General features: G+C 42.4%; 1 protein-coding gene across 9 annotated transcripts in view; it reads right to left on the minus strand.

Moving 5' to 3' along the window:
* The window catches only part of Stard13 (StAR related lipid transfer domain containing 13), a 199,974-nt gene that overhangs the window by 134,670 nt on the left and 46,049 nt on the right, over positions 1–19,255 (minus strand). For 2 of the 9 annotated variants that reach the window (XM_085837490.1, XM_085837488.1), the window contains exon 2: positions 6,576–6,667. The exons of the other annotated variants lie outside the window; for them this stretch is intronic. The gene's annotated coding sequence lies outside the window, so the exon portion shown is untranslated. The remainder of the gene's footprint in view (positions 1–6,575; positions 6,668–19,255) is intronic. 9 annotated transcript variants of the gene reach the window in all.

Consider the following 19,255-nt stretch of genomic DNA (forward strand, 5'->3'; position numbering starts at 1 on the left):
GTTAGAGCAGTAAGACCTCATATTAACAGCTCTTATAAAAATCCTGTGTGAGTATTTTTTACTCTGTATCAGCAGGGCAGCTTGCTGGAGGCTAATATGTGTAATTTCATACTTCATAAAATATTTAAACATCTTGAAATGACTTCTGAGAGAGTTCACATTTGAAATTCTTTCTCCACAAAATGCTGACTAACTCTTTGCAAATTGGTAAATGAGAGCAGGCTCCTATAGGGACATCTGCTCACTGATGTATTTACAAATTGATCTTGTAGTTCCCAGGTATTTCAAATAGGTCGGGCCAATTTAACTGGTGTTTTAGTTTAGTCACATGTACACCTTTTGATGTATTTAAATTTAGATCTTGCACGGGAGTTGTTTGCCTGTATGTATGTGTGTAACCCGTGTGCATGAAGTGCCCATGGAGGCCAGAAGGGGACATCAGACCCCCTGGAGCTGCAGTTGTAAGCCATCATGTGGATGCTGGGAATTGAACCCAGGCCCTCTGGAAGAGCAACTGTTCTTAACTGCTGGAGTCACCTGTCCAGCCCCTATTTATTGCATCTTTATGGCCACAATTAAGATACATGTTTCTTATGATATTTGGGGGAAGGAATAGTGGATCAACATGAGCAACGATGACAGTATAATGGGACACAGGCTTTGGTCAGACAAACCAGGTCAACTCTTGGCTTTGCTGGTTATTTGAGCTTAACGTGATGCATTACCTCACCCTCCTCTCCAGGGCTTCAGTTTCTTAATTTCCAATGAGACCATCCATAGAACATAGTATGAGGTGGATTATATGAGATAGTTATTTACCATGTGTGGTGGTTTGAATATGCTTGGCCCATGGGATACTATTAGGGGATGTGACCTTGTTGGAAGAAGTGCATCACTGGGTAGGTGAGCTTTGCAGGCACCTAGAGCTGAAGCATTGCCCAGTGAGGTTGAGATAGTCTCTTTCTGGCTGCCTTCAGATTAAGATGTAGAACTCTCAGCTCCTTCTCCAGCACCATATCTGCCTGGACACTTGCATGCTTCTTGCCATGAAAAGAATGGACAGAAACTCTGAAACTATAAGCCAACCCTAATTAAATGTTGCCCTTTATAAGAGTTGCCTTGGTCATGGTGTTCCTTCACGGCAATGGAAACCCTAACTAAAATGCCATGCTTAGACAAGACCTTATCAGATACATGCCCAGTTCATTAACTTGGCCATGTCATTTCTGTGTTCTTGAATCCACCTTTCTAAACGAAAGTCTTCCTTCTTGTGTATTCAAACATTTTTAGTTGCTCTCCCTTATGAACTCATGGTAGTCTACCCAGCCTCATTATGTATATTGCACTGAATTTAGCCTATAGTCCAAATTCTACTCACACCATACATTCTGGCTCATTCTTCTGTCCTACTTTGGGTACTCCCTGTGATCTCTGACCAGTGGCAGGCAGCACAGCTATTTCCCGTAGCTCAGCCCAGTGACCTTTCCTCTTTACCTCTCCACCTTGGTGACTGTGGACATTTCTACCTCAACAATGCCTGTTGTGTTAGCCCATTAGTCACCATGAAGCATACCCTCCCATGAATTGTCTATACTCAGGACAGCTTACATGTCTTATCTCACTTGGGGGCAATCTCCTTGAGAGCAGTAATCCTGTCTATATGGCTATTGCATCACACATGGCACCAGTCATCATCTGTACACAGTTAACTCTGGTCAAGTGTTTTCTAAGATACTTAGTGTTGAATATGAAATAGGCTTTGCAGGCCCAAGTGTGAAATGCTTGTTCTCAGGTGGAGAGGCTATTTTAAGATGTTCTACGAACATAAAAGGTAAAGCCTCGCTGGAGGAAATAGGCCACTGAGTAAAGGTCCCCAGGGGCATGTTATCTCTGGGGAGGGAGGAGAACCAGGAGAGGAGAGAAGGTGAAGATGAAGGAGAAGCCACCATGGGTTAGGTGAGTTCATGAAAATGTGGCCCTGAGGACTGACCAATTGAAGTTAAAAGCAGCCCAGATGAAACATAGTAATTAATAACTTGGAGTTATAGATAGGGAATAGATTATAATAACATCGAGGGTATATATCTGACCAACTCTTGTGCTGTTTAAGGCTTATTGTAAATATAAAGGTTGTGTGTGTCTTTTGTCTGGGAACTGACTAGTCAAAGACAAGGTAGAAACCCTGGATTGAGATGAAACACTTTTACAATGGGCATTCTCCCTTACAACACGCCCCAAACATAAAGCCCAAGTCAACTGCTCTTCCAGTGTTTCTGTTGGTTATTTGGTTGCAGTGATGATGATTAATACACACTCCAACAGTACACATGATGTAGAAAACAATTATGTTAATTGCTAAGAGGTAGTGCCTTTGGGTGTTTGTGGTCATCACTGAAATGACTAAAATGGATCTCAGGAGAAGTTTGCCACTGCTCTATCCTAACCCTTCCAGGAGGAATGCAGATGCTATTGCAATGGTGTCTGCATGGAGGTGAGCTCTCTAGACAGGGTGGGCTTGCAGTCTTCAAGGATGCTATGCTGCTCGAAGAAGTGGCAGGGGTGGGTGGGGGGCAGTCCATCTTTCTGGATTGGAGCCCAGTAACCTAGATTCTAAGAAAGATACATGGCGGCTAATGGATGGGATACAATCTCCTCAAGCCATAACCTGAGGGTTTTCTTGACAGCTGGAAAGCATCAATCTTTCCATGTCCTCCAGTAATGCCTGCAGATACTTTCTGCAAAATGGCTGGAAGGTGAATTCATACAACAACAAAACACACAGCGATGAGAGCAACAAATGAACCATTGAAAGCAGAACTGGGAACTCTCTCTCCATGGCTGTCCATCTCTAACACTGGGAACACGGCATGAAACCAGTTCCAGGTTCATCCACTAAAGTGTGTTTTTACATACCAAGGCACTTGGCTTTTTTGAGTGAGTGACTGACTGTGTACCCCATACAAAAATGAAAAGACAATAAACACACTTCACTTCTTGGGAAGCCAGTAGAGTGGGTTGCAACATAGATAGTCAATGTTTTGAGTTTAGCAGAACTTGGTAAACACACAAGACTTGAAAGGCCGCCTTTGAAAAGAAGCCAAGGGGGAGTCTAAGCTTTGAGGATATGTTGTCAATGCTAGCCAGGCATTCTCTTGTCTTTTAGCTGCAAACTTGTAAGTGGGCTAAGGTAGGTGGGATATGCTTCCCCTAGGCTGATTCTATCAAGTGGAGTTCTAAACCCACCAGATAAGTATTTTAAGGGGCCAGTGCTTTATTGGTGCAAGTTAGGTTGGATCTATGAACCATTATATAATGTTAAGTATTCCTCTGTTGTATTCATGCTGGAGTTGAAGTTCGGCTCTGTACTTATACGGTTTCACCTTGCTAAAGTACAAAAATATTATCTATTTTAACTGTAGTTTCACAGCTATATACTTTCAGAAATTGAATCCATTTTACTAGGAAACTCCTTGCTTAAAAGTATAATTTCTAAGTTGTTCTTCTATATGTCTTTCCTTCCTCTGAGAGTATTTCACGTGGGTTAACTTTAGGTCTCCTATGATTGTGGCCTGAAGTTCCACTATGTGTAGTTACGAACAGCCTGGCTTTTGAATCTACCCTGTGAGTAGCTAATTGACAGCAGAATGGACCTTATAGCTTATTGTTAGTGTTATACTTTCTTTTCTTTTTACAGTGAACACTCATATGTGTGTATATGGGAATACTTCATTCTCACAACTGCATGGAGTGGCCATCATTAGTATTCTGTGTAGTTTACGAAACAAGTTTGCAGGGATCATGGGAAATACTCAAGATCACTTTAAGAAGTATGAAGACTTGGTTTTGAACCCCATCTGGAAAATACCAAGGCTGGTGGCCTTGCCTGATGCATATTACCTACACATTAGAAATTTCAGAAAAGACTCAGCCTCTTGGTGCTGCATGTTAAATCAAGGTTCTGAAGTCTTCATAGCACACAAGCCAAACTGCTAATATCAATCACAAACATGCTAATGTATTTAAATGTCTATGCACCAGGCAGATCCAGCTATGAGGAAAAAAAGTATTCCACTAAGACAAAGGCTGTTGGGAAACCCAGAGAGAGGCATTTTGTGTTTGTGTGGATGTGGACATGGACATGGGTAGATGCTATTCTCATGCTGGAGAGCAGGGATGAAGTCAGTGAAGTCCCAGGGTTCAGGTGAAGGAAATGGTTTTGGCAAGCCATGGGCTTAGGTATTCCTCCACCAAACAGGCCCCTTTGGTCTTTGTTCATGTCCTCTCTCCAGTTCCAGCCACCGAATTCAGGCTGAATTCAGGCTTACACAGCCTTTCCAAACCATAACCAGATGCACTGAGCACTTTTCAGAGACTTCGTTTGAGTCTTGCTAAGTAATGACTGTCTCCTGAAATCCAGCTAGGATAGACATACAAATAGTTAAAGCAAATAGAATAAAACGGATATTGAAACAGAGTACAGAATGTGGTGTGTCTACACACTGTGTGTTTGCTGTCTTCTGCTCTTTTCTCATAAGACTTGAGCTAGGAGGTGACTATGAAGAGTCAAACCATCTGGGCAGTGTGACCCCAGCCTCCTTTTGTCCCCTCAAAGTCGTACAAGCAGCTAAGATCTGAGAACATGTCTAAAGGCCTCCCAACTTGCTTGGCGACAGCTGGCTATCATTCAGCACAGGATCTTAGCCTTGGGCAGTGAGCTGGCCTTCCATAAACCCAAAAGCCTACCCTTTACGTTGCCCTGTCACAGTCCCTCACACTGTGACACAATATCTCCCATTTTAAAAGGTGTTGCTTTCCTAATGGTTACAGGAAATTGTTCATGAAGGATGAAACAATGCTTAGTCATGTAAAAGTACCAAATGATGTCCGTGACCCTTCAGAGCTCATGAGAAACGAGAGGGGAAAATTAGAATCACAATGACCTCAGTGAGTGAGACAGTTACTCATCATACATTAAGCCTATAAAACAATTTTAAAGGAAGCTGAGAATTTAGGAGAATGACTTGGGAACCAATTTAAAACAAACCAGTGCTGAAGTGGCACATTCTTCCCAGGTCCTTGGGGAATTCTGTGAATCACTGGTTTTGGAATAGAAGCAAGCTTTGTGCTTAACCCAGAACAGCAGAGAATAGAGTCAAGCTCTCCAGGGCTCCCATGTTTGGGTACATCCAGTGATCCCTATAGCAGAGACCTACTGGAGAGCCAATCAAGAGTTGGAGTACCACACATTCATTTCAGTTAATTTTTCATTCATTTTCCCCCTCAGTAACACTGCTGATGGGCAGAAGCTGATCCTCCCATCTGATTATCAACCATCCCCCCTCCCCAGACACTGGTCTGGTGGGGAAGTGAAAGCACTTGGGACTCCCTACCTAGGACAGAGGTATCCTAGAAGCCAGGCCTCCTGCCTCTTTGAGCTTGCCTCACTGGTGGGGTCTTTCCTCCTAAAACACATAGCCTTCCTTCTCTAGGCTCACACCACTCCTGGGTTTTCCACCTTGCAGATGCCTCATAACAGGTAACTTGTATTTGGAAGACAGACATTCCTTAGTGCTGTCTGTTGTTTTAGAACCTTGACTAACATGGAACAATCTCAAACTGAATACAAGAGAGCACTCCTCAACTTAACCTTTTCTGCTTAAAAGAAAAAAAAATAATAAAAAAAACCCTCCCCTGAGAGCTCTGTGGCACAGCCAGCTTACCAGTCTCCTCATGTAAACAGCGGTGGTGCGGCAAGGGAGGAGGTCTGTTTATTATTTTTGATCCTGTTTTGCTTCTGGCAAAATTTCTCAAACAGTCAAAGTTGGCAAAGAAGCACTGATTGCTTCTTCTGACGAGCTACTGTTCGGCAGCTACAACTGGGACCATTCTGGAATAAGGTCGGAGTTGTCCAATGTGCAGGGGGAAAACAATCCTCCACACAAGACTTCTTTCTGTAAATCAGGACCCTCTTACAAGTCACTCTTTCTCAGCATTATAGAGCCGGGGATTTTGAGAGCTGCTGTCCCCAGACCAGCACAGGCTCAATTCAAGTCCCATGTGATCAGCTTCTGTCTGAAAAGACCCACTGTGAAGGCACAGGAGTCTCAGCCTGGGAGCCCCTGGGGAAGTGTAGGGGAGGCTGGGCACTCCACCAGGCACTTTTTATGGAGAAAGGCAGCATTCTGAAGGGTAGAAAGTGGGAAGGTTAGGCCAAGGGTAGAGGAAATTTTTCTTTTTCCTCTTTTTGGGCCATGGCCTACCTAACCACACTATCCAGCCTCTGGCAAGAAATCCTGCTGTCTTGACATTTACTTTGGACGCAGAGTTCTTGATAAAGAGCAGCCAACTCTGGGAAGGCAGTGGGAAGGTAGAAAGAGGGTGTTAGTGTAGGGTGATCACAAGCTGGTTGTAGCTGAATGATGTTCTCCAGCAATGTGGGGGGGGGGGGCAACTGTGTCCATAATGACAAAGAACAAACACTCAAACCATCTTTGGGTCCAAGTAAACAATGTCTACTTATAATTAGAAGGAGGATGGGGATTGGCAGTGGTGAGCAACATGGGCTCTTAGCTCACCCAGACTTGAGTTCAGAGTATAGCTCGAGCACTCACTGGCTGTAGGACATCAGGAAAGTTCATTTAACACTGTGGAGCCTTCATTTGTGCACCTAAGAAAAGGGAGGGGTGAGTGCAAGGTGTGAGGCTCAATCTTGCTTATTTTCCAAACAGGTAAACTCAGGTCTTAATGAAAACACAATAGGAGAACCATTTCCAACCACGCTGGACTCTTTGAAGACAGTTGGTAAATTAACCCCCGGAAGGCTCTAGAAGGTAGCTTCGAGACTACTGTTGCTAAGCTTAGAAATGAGAAGTACTCCAAAGCTTAAGATGTATAATGGGAAATATAAAGACTAAATGGCTGAATGTTTCATCTTCGTGCATACAGATGTTAGCAAACTTTGCAGATCACTTGCCTGTCCACATGGGACCCTGAGCATTTTTTTTTTCTACAGCTATGACATCATGGTAATGTGAAGCAGGGCTCCCCACCAAGGCTATGGGTCCACCTTCAAGGCTCAAGCAGACTGAAGAAGAGTGACTGTCAATGAGCTGAAAGGACCTTGTCTACACCCTCTGTCATTCTTGGCATTGATGAGCTTCAGTGTCCAGAGCAGGCTCTGAAAAGGTAACCAACAATACAATGACCAGAGCCAGAGGAGAAAGGCTCACACGAAGGAAACAGAAACTGAGTAGCCTCGTGCAAACCACAACTGGGAACCTGGAGGCAGGGGAGGAGGGAAACGTGGACTCTGAAACAACTTCTTGTCTTAGTTAGTTAATGTTTGACCACTGCAGGTGCCTGCTGCCAGGCGTCCTTATTCTGTCAGGTGAGTTTACATTAGCGCGCCACAGAACCAGTCATGGAAGTGCCACAGTATTCCATTGCAAAGCAATGATTTGGGGGAAATGAGATTAGGAACGTTTAAACTTGTAACGGGGCAATAGTGCTCTTCTTACACACCACAGGCTAACAAGTTAAAAAAAAAAAAAAAAAAGACCAATGCCAGGAACAAGATAGTTCTTTGCGGATTGTTGGTCAGTGATGTCCCTCTGTCCCACCAAGGCCATTGGTTACTCTCAAGAACTCAATGACATGATCCTGTTGCTGAAGACACCACACACTCAAGTTCTAGAACATGGATAAAACAAGCTGGTGCTGACCTGGAAGCTCCACCGTACTCCCTAGCTTTCTGAAACATTTTAGACTAGAAAGACTTATTCATGGTTTTTCATGTCTCACAAAAACAGATTGTAGGGAGCAAGGCTTCCTAATCAGTGACGGTGAAACCAATTCATACCTGGATGTATTCACACATGAATATATTTACACAGGTTATGTCTTCAATGAGACAATGAGCTTAGAATTGTTCCCCCAACTGTCAAGCCACTAAGAGAATGCTGCATAGCCTTCTGGGTTCATTTCATGCCATACATAAACGTCAAATATTGCATCCTATAAAATAAGGGTTTTATAAGGCTCAAAATTAACATTATTTCATAATGAATGCAGAAGGCTGTACGTACTGATTTTCTGTCTTTAGTAATATCTATCTTGAGGGGATTAAAAGTATATATTTTTTATAAAAAAATCAATGAACCAGAAGCTTTCATACGGTGTATCTGTCAAAATGTCAATAAATTTACTTTTAAGAATAAATCTCAACAAATATCATATTTCTGTTTCTTCTTTCTTAGCTGAAGGATACAATAAATATAAAGAATATTCTCCAATTAATGGGGATGACAGTCTTAAGCAAAGCAAACTATTAAAATCTTTTTAAAACTTATTAGAATTAGCATGGAAAACAGAGAGCTCAGTTTTTAATTTGTCAACTAGGCATTAAGTCTCTTCTGGCTACACATTAAACAGGGGATCAATATCAAGGGTTTGGAAAGAACTGCAAAAACTAAGCAGGAAAAAGCCCTAAACCATCCTCCAATCAATAGGTGAGCTGATGAACTGAAGAACAGGTCTTAAAAAGAGATACGAATGGCCAATAAATACTCAAAAAACATTCAATATCCTCAACCACCGGAGACACACAAACTAGAGCTGCTCGGAGATCCCATCTAAGTCCAGCGAGGATGAATGGCTGTCACCAATAAAAGAATGGCAGCAGATGCTTCTGGGACATGGGAAAAGGCAGATGGATGCTTACTTACCACTGGCAGGGACTCACCACCCGTGCAGTCACTAGGTAAATCAGTCTAGAGAGCCTTCCAGAAACTACAAATAGAGCAGCCACAGTCTATTTCTTAATTAGTGATTAATGAGGGAGGGCCCTGACCACTGTGGATGGGGACAAGCCAGTAAGCAGCACCCCCCACCCCCATGGCCTCCACATGGTCATATGAGAAAGGACTCAAAATCAACATCTAGCAGAGACACTTTATACCTACACTTGTTGCTGCACTGTTCAAAACAGCTGTGAGGAAAGAAAACTAGCCTAGCTATCACTAATAAACGAACGAACGGACATTGAAAACAGGATACACATACACAATGGATCTTTATTCAGCTGCAAAGAAAGAAAGAAAGAAAGAAAGAAAGAAAGAAAGAAAGAAAGAAAGAAAGAAAGAAAGAGAAAGAAAGAAATTGTGACATTTGCAAGAAAAATGGATGAAACTGAAATTCACTACAATTCAGCCAAATAAGTCAGGATCAGGAAAACACCATGTTTCCCTTATATATGGTACTTGGACTTAAAAGTATATGTATGGTTGAGTATATGAATATGTGTCTGTGTGCTGGCTAGTTTTGTGTCAACTTGACACAAGCCTATGTCATCTGAGAGGACAGAGCCTCAATTTTAAAAAAATGCTTCCATAAGAATGGGGCTATAGGCATGCATGTTAGTTATTTTCTTAATTAGTGATTAATGAAGGAGGGCCCAGACCATTGTGGATGGGAACACCCCTGGGCTGGTGGTCCTGGGTTCTATAAGAAAACAACATGAGAAAGTCATGTGTAATAAGCCAGTAAGCAGCACCCCTCTATGGCCTCTGCATCGGTTTCTGCCTCCAGGTTCCTGCCCTGACTTCCTTTGATGTCTGACTGTGATGGGAAAGTGTACATTGAATAAACCCTTTCCTCCCCAGGTTGCTTTGGTCACGGTGTTTCATCACAGCAATAGTAACTCTGACTAAGATAGCATACGTATGTGTGAGTGTGTGAGACAGTGTGTGTGTGTGTGTGTGTGTGTGTGTGTGTGTGTGTATATATATATGTATATATATATATATATATATAGTGTGTGTGTGTGTGTATCTGTATGTATGTATATGAGACAGAGTGTGTATGTGTGAATATATGTATGTGTGCATGTGTATATGTGTGTGCAGATGCATGTGTATATCTATGTGTGCATGTGTGAGTGTATTATGTATGCATGTGCATATGTGTGCATGTGTGTTTGCATGTATGTGAGATGAAACTACAGGGTAGTCCATGGAAGGAGGGAACAAGATCTTCAGGAAGGCAAGACACAGAAGGCAATGGGATTCATGTGATCAGACAGCAGAAGGGGGACCTAACTGGGAAGAGGAAGAAAACAACTGGGCATGAGAAAGGGGCAGAGCTGAGGTCAAAGGGCATGGGGACAAATGAGAGCAAGGCATAATGATGCATATGTAAGACAATGCCATGCAGAAACATTTGCTTTCCATTCTAATGAACTTTGTTTGTTTGTTTGTTTGAGACAGGGTTTCTCTGTATAGTCCTGGCTGTCCTGGAACTCACTCTGTAGACCAGGCTGGCCTTGAACTTAAAAAAATTCGCCTGCCTCTGCCTCCCAAGTGCTGGGATTAAAGGCATGTGCCACCACTGCCTGACTCCATTCTAATGAATTTAAAAAGCAAAACTTCTGCACATTTTTACATGCTATTTCCTAGGTACTTCTTTACATGAACGTTTGGAGTTGGAAAGTTCCTGTAAAATTAAACCTGGGCATTCATATCAGTCCAGGGAATCACACTAATTTGGACCGAAGGAGTCAGGTAAGTTTTTAAGATCTATTCTTCCATCTATTGTCTTTCAACTTATAGTCACTATTCCCGGGTTTCTCTTCTGAAAGTGGGGGTGGGGGTGGGGTACATATTGAGTGGCCTTTATTGGAAATATTCAGGACCAGAAGTGTTTCAGATTCCCACTTGTTTTGCAGGTTTTGAAATAGTTACATATGCACGGTGAGATATCTTTGGGGATGGGGCCTTGGTTTTAGCACACAGATTCATTTATGTTTCTTATGCCGGAGGGCAATCGTATACAATGTTTTCAGTGTGTGGTCATGTTGACTGCATCCTGTCACCTGAGGCCAAGTGAGGAATTTTCCACTTGGCGCTCAATGACCTTCAGATTGGGGTCCAGTTCAGATGTCAAACCTTTGGATTAGGGGTGTCCAGTGTCTATGAGATACCTTCATGATTGCTCTGTGGGTTTGAATGACAGGAAAGAGGAAAGCGACTAGTAATGGAGACTGTAAGACACTCGATAAAAATGACCTTTCCTTCTACTTATTAATATAACATGAAACTGGACAATATAGTCGTGGTCAAGGTTTTCACCTGCTGCATCTCCCTTAAGTTTGTGTGCCGATGTCCTAAGCCCCAGTAGCTTGGAGTATGACTATAACTGGAGACAGAAGAGATAGCAAACATGAGATGGGATAGCAGAGGTAGACTGGTTCAATCTGACTGTTGTCTTAATCAGACAAGATTGAGATGCAGAAACACACAGGGATGATGTTACAAAGGCCAAGGTCAAAGATGGTCATCTAGAAGCTAAGGGGCCCTAGAAGGTGCCAATGTTTCCAGCACTTTGCTCACAAATTTCTATCGTCTCAGTGGCCTAGTCTGTGGTCCTTGGTTATTGCAGCCTCCCTGCCCATCCCCAAATGAAAACAGAATGCTAGCAGAAGCAGCATTTTCTATAAGGTTTCATGACTTACTTGGTACTAAGCCATACACCATTACAACACCAGTTATAGAGGGATCTGTTTACAGATTGATGTGTGGAAGAGGGAATTTAGATCCAGAAGACTCAGGTGACGTACTCACACCATCCCTTGTCCAGGTTAAGTGAGCTTTCTACCGCAGACACTCTCTGATCTGGAGGGGCACCGATGGTAATGGAAGCTGCAGTTTGCCCCCAGATATCCCACACACAGCATCTCCCTGTTACTGATGAATGAATCGCCCCCTCCTGGCCTTGATCTGACTTCTCTCCTCCATTTACCCCTCAGTCCTTCACTCTGCTACAGACCATTCCTGAGGCTTCCTGTCCTCTACCAGCCCTAGATTTATCACCACTTGATGTCAAGCGTCAGGGACACTTTGAATCAAATAATAGCTTTGTTACAACCCAAGAGGCCCACAGCCTTTGCTGTTACGGGATTGCACTAATCATTTCAGGCCTGTCCAGAGCATTGGGAAAAATCACTACTAACGAAAGAAAACTACATTTGGGAGGGGGAATAGGCATTGCTGTAGTTAAATAAGAAAAAGAAAAAGAAAAAGAAAGAGAAAGAAAGGAAAGAAGGAAGAAAGGAAGGAAGGAAGAAAGAAAGAAAGAAAGAAAGAAAGAAAGAAAGAAAGAAAGAAAGAAAGAAAGAAAGAAAGAAAGGGAAGATGGAAAAGAAAAGAAAGATCTTGTAAAATCCTTGTTGTATAATTTAAAAATTGGGACAGGTACTTTTTGAAGACACACACAACTATGGCATGTATGACTACAATGGTAAACATGGTGTGTTCTTTGACCATAACCTGACAGTTCTTGTCCATGGATGTTCAATACGTCTTTTCTTACACCAGACATCTAGTGTACTTCAGGTTCTATGTTCAGTGGTTAGTTATATTCCTTCATTTATCCTTTTAATAACTTGGCTGCAGTTAGGAACTTCACTCTATCCACTGGAAATCATAGGAAACCTTAAGAAACCCCACCAAGATCACACTGAGAAGGTATAGGATGGGAGAATTCAAATCAAGGTACATAACCCAAAGAGCCTGCCGCTCCCGGACTACAGGTTCTGAGAGTTTGTGAGTTTACATTGAATGTATGGGAGAGCAACAGAGGAGTTCCTGTGAGAGCAGAGCCTTCGAAAGCATCTTCAGGACATCCTGTATGGCTGACTCCCCTGCCTTCCTGCCAAGGTTGGCCCAGCCTTCTTCTAGGAAGCCAGCCATAAACACATCTAAGCAGCTTTGTCTGCCACAGACCGCAGACCTGGAAGCACCACAGGTGAATGAGTTTGCCGGAAAGGACGTTCACAGGCTCTCCGACCTGGGACACCAAGGGCAGATAAGGAGGCAGTTTGACAGCCATGAATAGGAGAATCACAACACATGGCATACAAAGGTCCTGGTGACAAGGGTTTTGGAAGGGATCTCATTGTCTATTTTGAGAAGTTTATTTAATAGGAAATATTTTGTATCCTTCAAAATGTTGGGTGGGTTCCTTATATTTCTCCTTTAACACTTCCAGTTTGGAGGCTGGTGAGATGGCTCGGTGGTCAAGAACACTGGCTTCTCTTGAAGTGGATCTGTGTTCTCTTCCCAGCACCTACATGGCTCACAACCATCAGCAACTCCAGTCCCAGGGGGTCCAACACAGTCTTCTGGCCTCCACTGGCATGCACACACATAGTACAAATACATAAAAGCAGGCAAAATACCCATATAGATGAAAGAAAATAGAAAAGAATACCAGCTTTGCTTAGATAGATCCATTTGGAAAACTCAGTCTTTCTTGAATCTTACAAAACTTAAAATATTGTAAGAAATTTCATGATAGTAAAACTCTAAGAGGAAACTCTAACCTTATAGCCATACAAACTTTCCTCAGTGTATTATTTTGTGAACCAAATTTAGGTGAAGAATAACTATTCACTTATAGAAACTGACTAGTAATCAAAGGCTCTTACCATCCATATGTATGGTGTTTCAAATGAACCCAGAGAGGGAAAGCTGTGATGTGAATCAAGTATGTGGTGACTGGCCAACCCCTGGCTACACTAACTCACTTGAGTGGTCATCAGACTGTTTTGATAGGCAGAGTAACATCAATCATTTACGTTTGAGTCAGCTTTGCCTCTGTAAGGATCTTTTAAAATGTATTCCCGTACCTTAGGAGGAATCATTTGTCAGTACAGCCAGATATTTTGGATTTACTCCCATTGATTTTCTTCATCTAATAGCAGTAGTATATTCGGCAAGTTTAAGGTTGTTTTTCACCTGATGTTCTTTCTTTCTAACTCCTTTAGATACAAATGAGAGAGAGAGAGAGAGAGAGAGAGAGAGAGAGAGAGAGAGAGAGAGAGAGAGGAGAGAATTTATGTCTCTCTGAACATTGGTGCATAAACTTTGACGGTAATGTGTACTGCCCTAGATGGTTTCATTGGTCTGGTATGACTTTTTAAAAAAGGCTAAGGCTAGCTAAAAGGGTGGATAATTCCTGTGTTCCCCTATAGCGTTTTGATACATTGTGAATTTGTTTAGAAAAAAAAAAAAACACTGTACATCACATAAATGTTCAAATGTCTTTGCCAGCAGAGGAAAATATATTAAGAATGTATCTGGAAGCTCCCTGGGAATTTAAAAGTTGCTGATAACCTCAGTTCAACAGATTTTACGAATCAAAGTCCTACATTCTGCCCAGCTCCCTTTCTCCCACGGTGCTGAGAGTGCTTTCTTCTTCTTGAGATCAGGAAGGGCCCGACACTATCCACTGAATGCAGCCAAAGAGGTTTCTGGACCACAAAGGTGACAGGTGCCATCCATTAGTACCCAGGCTTCTCTGAGTTGACACCTAGAGCCAGAGAGAGTTTGATGCAGCTGAAGGGCATCCCACTTCCCTGTGGGTGAGGACTCCACTTCCAGACAGCCCTAGAAAATCTTCAGTTAGCTTCAGAAATGCCAGACCCACCTCAGAACTCATCCAAGACTTCTGTTAGAGCAACTCAGAGCCAGGAAGCAATCCTTCCCCTGGGTCCAGCTCATCTGTACTTAGGTTTTAGACTTCTCTGGGACTAGTTATACTGTTGTGGTAATTAAAAACTCTGCTCTAACACATTCTCAATGTTCTGTTCAAAATATGAGCAGGGGCTGTCCTCTCAGAATAGAATCTTCATTCTATTGTTTTAATTAAAAAAAAAAAAAGGAGAGAGAGCTAATCAGCCTGCCTCTACCCAGTTGAATTTTCTTTTCTTTATTTGTCTGTTTTGACTTTCATTTTTGTTCTCCCTGTTTTGATTGTTTTAAAGAGAGAAAATGAAGTTGGGTAGGGGTGGTTAGGGAGAGGTGGGAGAGGGCCTAGGAGGAGTTTAGGGAAGGCAAAGACTATTATCAAATATACTACATATCGGTCATTTTTCAAGACAGAAAATTTGCAATGTCACTGTCCAAAAATATGACTTCTAACTATGTACTGCCTGATGCACGCAAGAAGCAAAAACAGAGTTATCTGAACAAACCGCAGGCCACACACTTTCCTCAATCAGCACTTTTCACCCAGTCCTTAGGACCTTGGCTTTGGAAGTCGCCGCTCTCTGGTGTCTGGTGGACAGTGATTTCATGACAAAGAGTGGCAGTTTAAAAGCACACACCTTATGTGCTTCCTGCAGCAGCAGAGTTTCTCTGAGCCTTCATGGCGTGTGAATATTCAAGAAAGGGAAGAAGATGCATCACTTCCCAAGTTACTCAACCTCAGAAGCATTTCCCTCTGGAATACTCATCTATTGGGATTCCTGCCCTACAGTGCAGATCTGGGAGCACGGCTTGTACATGGTCTCTGTGCTGGATTTATCTCGTCAGAAGACTGTGCCTAACCTCTTTCACATCCATTCACCCCTCTCCAGATGCTTTCACTGAATTATAACTTGTGGTAGTCCTAAGCCCTTATACTGCTAGGTGTAAGAAGTAAATGACGGGGCCAGAGAGGTGGCTCACAGTAATCCACAACTCCAGGATCCATGGGATCCAGTGCCCTTTCCTGACCACCATAGGCACCAGATACACATGGGATCCACAAACAAGCATGCAGGCAAAACACTTACACACACACACACACACACACACACACACACACACACACAAATAAGATAAATAAAGTTTTTAAAAATTTAAAGGGAACCACACTGTAGCAGTGGGCAGACACAGCATCCCTCAAGACTTCTTATTAGACTGGTGTGGGAAATTGTTCTCAGATAGAGATTTTGGAGGAAATTCCTCTAAACATCCAGTCTTTTAAGAAGCTTACGGACCTGGAACACCCTCTCTCAATTGTGATTTTTTTTTCTTTTTTCCTTTCTAAGAGACGTAAAGCTAAAATCCAATTTGTGGCCCATTTTGAATAACTGTTTAGGGCCTTGTATATTTTGTACTTCTGTGTAATAATGCTTTTTGATTTTATCTTATAAATTAACATTTCTTCTTTCCATTGTTTTTTCTCTTATTATCTTACTGAGTTGTATATTCATCTACAAGCTATCTGAAACTAGCATATGATACCTTTCTCCACACCCAACTCATGTTCCAACTGCCCCCATGGAAATGTCAAGTAATTTTTAATGTGATCTTTATTTTGTCCAAATATCTGGTGTGTAATTTGTTGTTGGTTTTGTCTTCTTGTATGTATTTTAATGTATTCTCATAACTAGATGCAGAGACAGAACATCCTTGTAATGACATTTCTGTTAAGGCCCCACCCACATCTTCCCCTTTAAAGGAGACATTGACTGAAATCACTTGTCATTTGCTCTTCACAAGCTCAGTTGTTTTGGATCATCAATCAACACTCGCTAGGAGTTCTGATGTTGATTTGGGAGGTTGGGATGATAACCCGTGCCTCTATCTCTGCCTATAATTTCATTACCCATAAATACGAGGACTCTCACTTTTCAAGAGCCAGCCACTAGTCATGAGTTTTACTAAGAATTAAAGTACAGTTGAAGGGGGATGGAAAAGATGAGAAAATTAATCCCCACTTCCTTAAAGTACTGCCACAGAATCCAGATTGAAGAACTGTTTGAATTGTTTTTGGAACCAGCAACTCAGAGCAGCAACCTGCAATTATGGGCAAATGGTCTTTATGCCCACAATCATGGCCCTCTATGCTCACATGCATGGCCCACTATGCTCACATGCATGTCTCTCTTTCCTTAGGTTCTTCTTGGGGTATACTTGTTGACCCTTGTTTTTACTATGTAGTAAGATTTTAAGCATTATCGTTTAAACCTCTTGAGCCACTAACCCATTCACCTGTAACTTTGGTAAAATAGTACCTTTTCTGAACAGGCCCTCCAGTCACCCGTACTGAAGAGAGGATGGCTCTGATTTAGCAAATGTGACTTATGCCACCTGCCACACTCCTTTTCGAGGAGCTTGAGCAACAGGGCAAGGCGATGGGTACATTCCCTGCTCTCTGGGCTCCCCTTTTTCTTTGCCATCACATTCACCCTCTTACTCAGAACACAGTTGGGTAAGTTAAGAAAGGACCAAGCATTTCAGAGGAACAAATGACCCTTTAATTTAGTCTGACAATACCTAGTTGGTGGGGTGAGGTCCTCATTCACCAGGGACAGGCAATGCTCACCACTTAGGTTGGGCAAATTCTCAAGATGCCATTTGACACAGTAATGGGGGAGAGAAAATATGCTACCCACACCCACTTGAATTAGCTGGAAACTGAAGCATCCTCCGCTTCAGTTAAGTTAAACTCAGCTGCTGTGGCTGATTAAAGATTATCTTAGATTAAACGTCAAGGAAAAGAGAAAGCCCAACTTCCACTACTTTCCCTAGCAGTGAGATTTCCTGAGTTCTCTATTTCTTATCAAGCAAGGGCACACACAGACACAGCCTGCCCACGATAGCCCTGAGACAGACTGGACATGACAACAACTCCACATTAAGGCCAGGAGCCCTGAGGAAAAAAGTTTCTCTATAATTATAGTAATTATGCCATTTAAATAGACCACAGACTACACATCCTCATGAGGTCTTAGGACATGAATAACAAAAGCAGTCAGATCAGACACACAGGTGGATGCTGGGAGGACAGCAAGGACAGGAGAACCCTCCTTCTCCCAAGAGATACTCACGAACACAGGATTCGCCAACATCAGACATGAAGGAACCTTTACAGAGAGCTTAATCCAAACCCTTATTGTACAAAAGAAGTTCTAGAGAAGTTGTGTGTTTCCCAAAATCATCGGAGCAGTTAGTAGCAAGAGCAGAACAAAAACCTGAATTTGTTTTGCCGCTTTCCTCAGAAAAATTAGAAGCCGCCAATTGACTCCACACCACAGAGGTGCTGTGGTTCTTTTATGTGTTTTTCTCACGTTGTGTTTAAGTCTCTCTGTGTTCTATACAAAGAATTACTGACACGATTATAGAGAATTCTAAAGTAGGACCAGGAAAATCGTGTGTGTGTGTGTGTGTGTGATCAATCTGTCCATATTGCTCACCAAGAAGCAAAGGCCCAGTGGTGTTCTAGAAACTGCCATCATAGAGTCTGAGAGAATATTGGAGCAGAGCCTAGATCCCTGACTTTTTCCTTTTGTTGATATATGTTACTGAAATCTGGGCTATATCAGGATGGGTTTTGAGAATTTCAAATAAAAAGAAAAAAGATAGTTCCCCTCCCCTCAAAAAACCAATCATATTTATAGGTCTGCTTTGATTTGGCTTTTTCAAAAAGTGTGTGTATGTTATGTGAGACCACGATGTTCTGATATCCTAAGAGAGCAGCAATGGAAGTCCAGTTCTTCTACAGCATGAAGATTATAACAGCTACATTTCAAAGAGGCATTATGGCACAGAAACACAATGGAATACTACCCAGCATTCAAATGGAAACAAGTTGAGTGAAAATACCGTAATTCAGATGGACCTAAAGGATGTTGGCTTAAATGAAATCATTCGGTCACAATAGACAGATACTGTGTGGTCCTCCGTATGCAAGGTGTGTAGCTAGTTAGAGTCTCGGTTCCAGTAAGACATAAAGGTCGTAGAGGTAGACTAGAGCAGTGGCTGGAAACACTATAATAATGACCATTCAATACAGTTTAAATGGCTGCTCATGGTTGGTTTAAGATGTATATATTTCACTCTAATAAAATTTAGGGGAAAAAATCCAGTTCTATCTTGCATTGGCATCACTCTGCCCTCACACCCATGTCTTCTTTTCTCTCTCTCTGCAGTTCATCCTGGTGAGCAAAATAAGTCCTACTGAGACCCATTATTGTTCCCTTTCTATGTCTCCCACAACAATTTCCCAATTGATTCCAGGAAGAACAGGTTGGTAAGGGTAGGGGTTGTAGCAGTGTGACTTCCAGCTGGTTCTCACTCTGCTCTGTGGCTCTCTGTTTTAAACCTTTCTCTTTTTAGATGGAATTAACAACAGAGTGGTCATGCAAGAGGCTAGAGAAACAACAAGTGCGCAAGTTTTGGGTTATGCGACTAGATGAGCAAGCTCAGATTCGTCTCTGGTTTGGGTACCAGTTCGGATCTGAAGCATCATCAAAGGTTCCATTATTCCCTCTCTTGTTTTCCCTCCTCATGAGTGTATCTGCCTTTGAATCATGGCCATGCCATTCAATGATTAGCTCACTGGAATGAGGTCATCAGAGAGCAACTGACTTTCATCTGTAATCTTCCTACCAGCCACGAGAAGTCACAGCCACCGTGTTGCAAATTATCTT

Source organism: Mus caroli, unplaced genomic scaffold (assembly GCF_978045245.1).
Source record: "Mus caroli unplaced genomic scaffold, Mus_caroli_1 scaffold_4, whole genome shotgun sequence".
In the NCBI taxonomy this organism is placed as follows: Eukaryota; Metazoa; Chordata; class Mammalia; order Rodentia; family Muridae; genus Mus; species Mus caroli.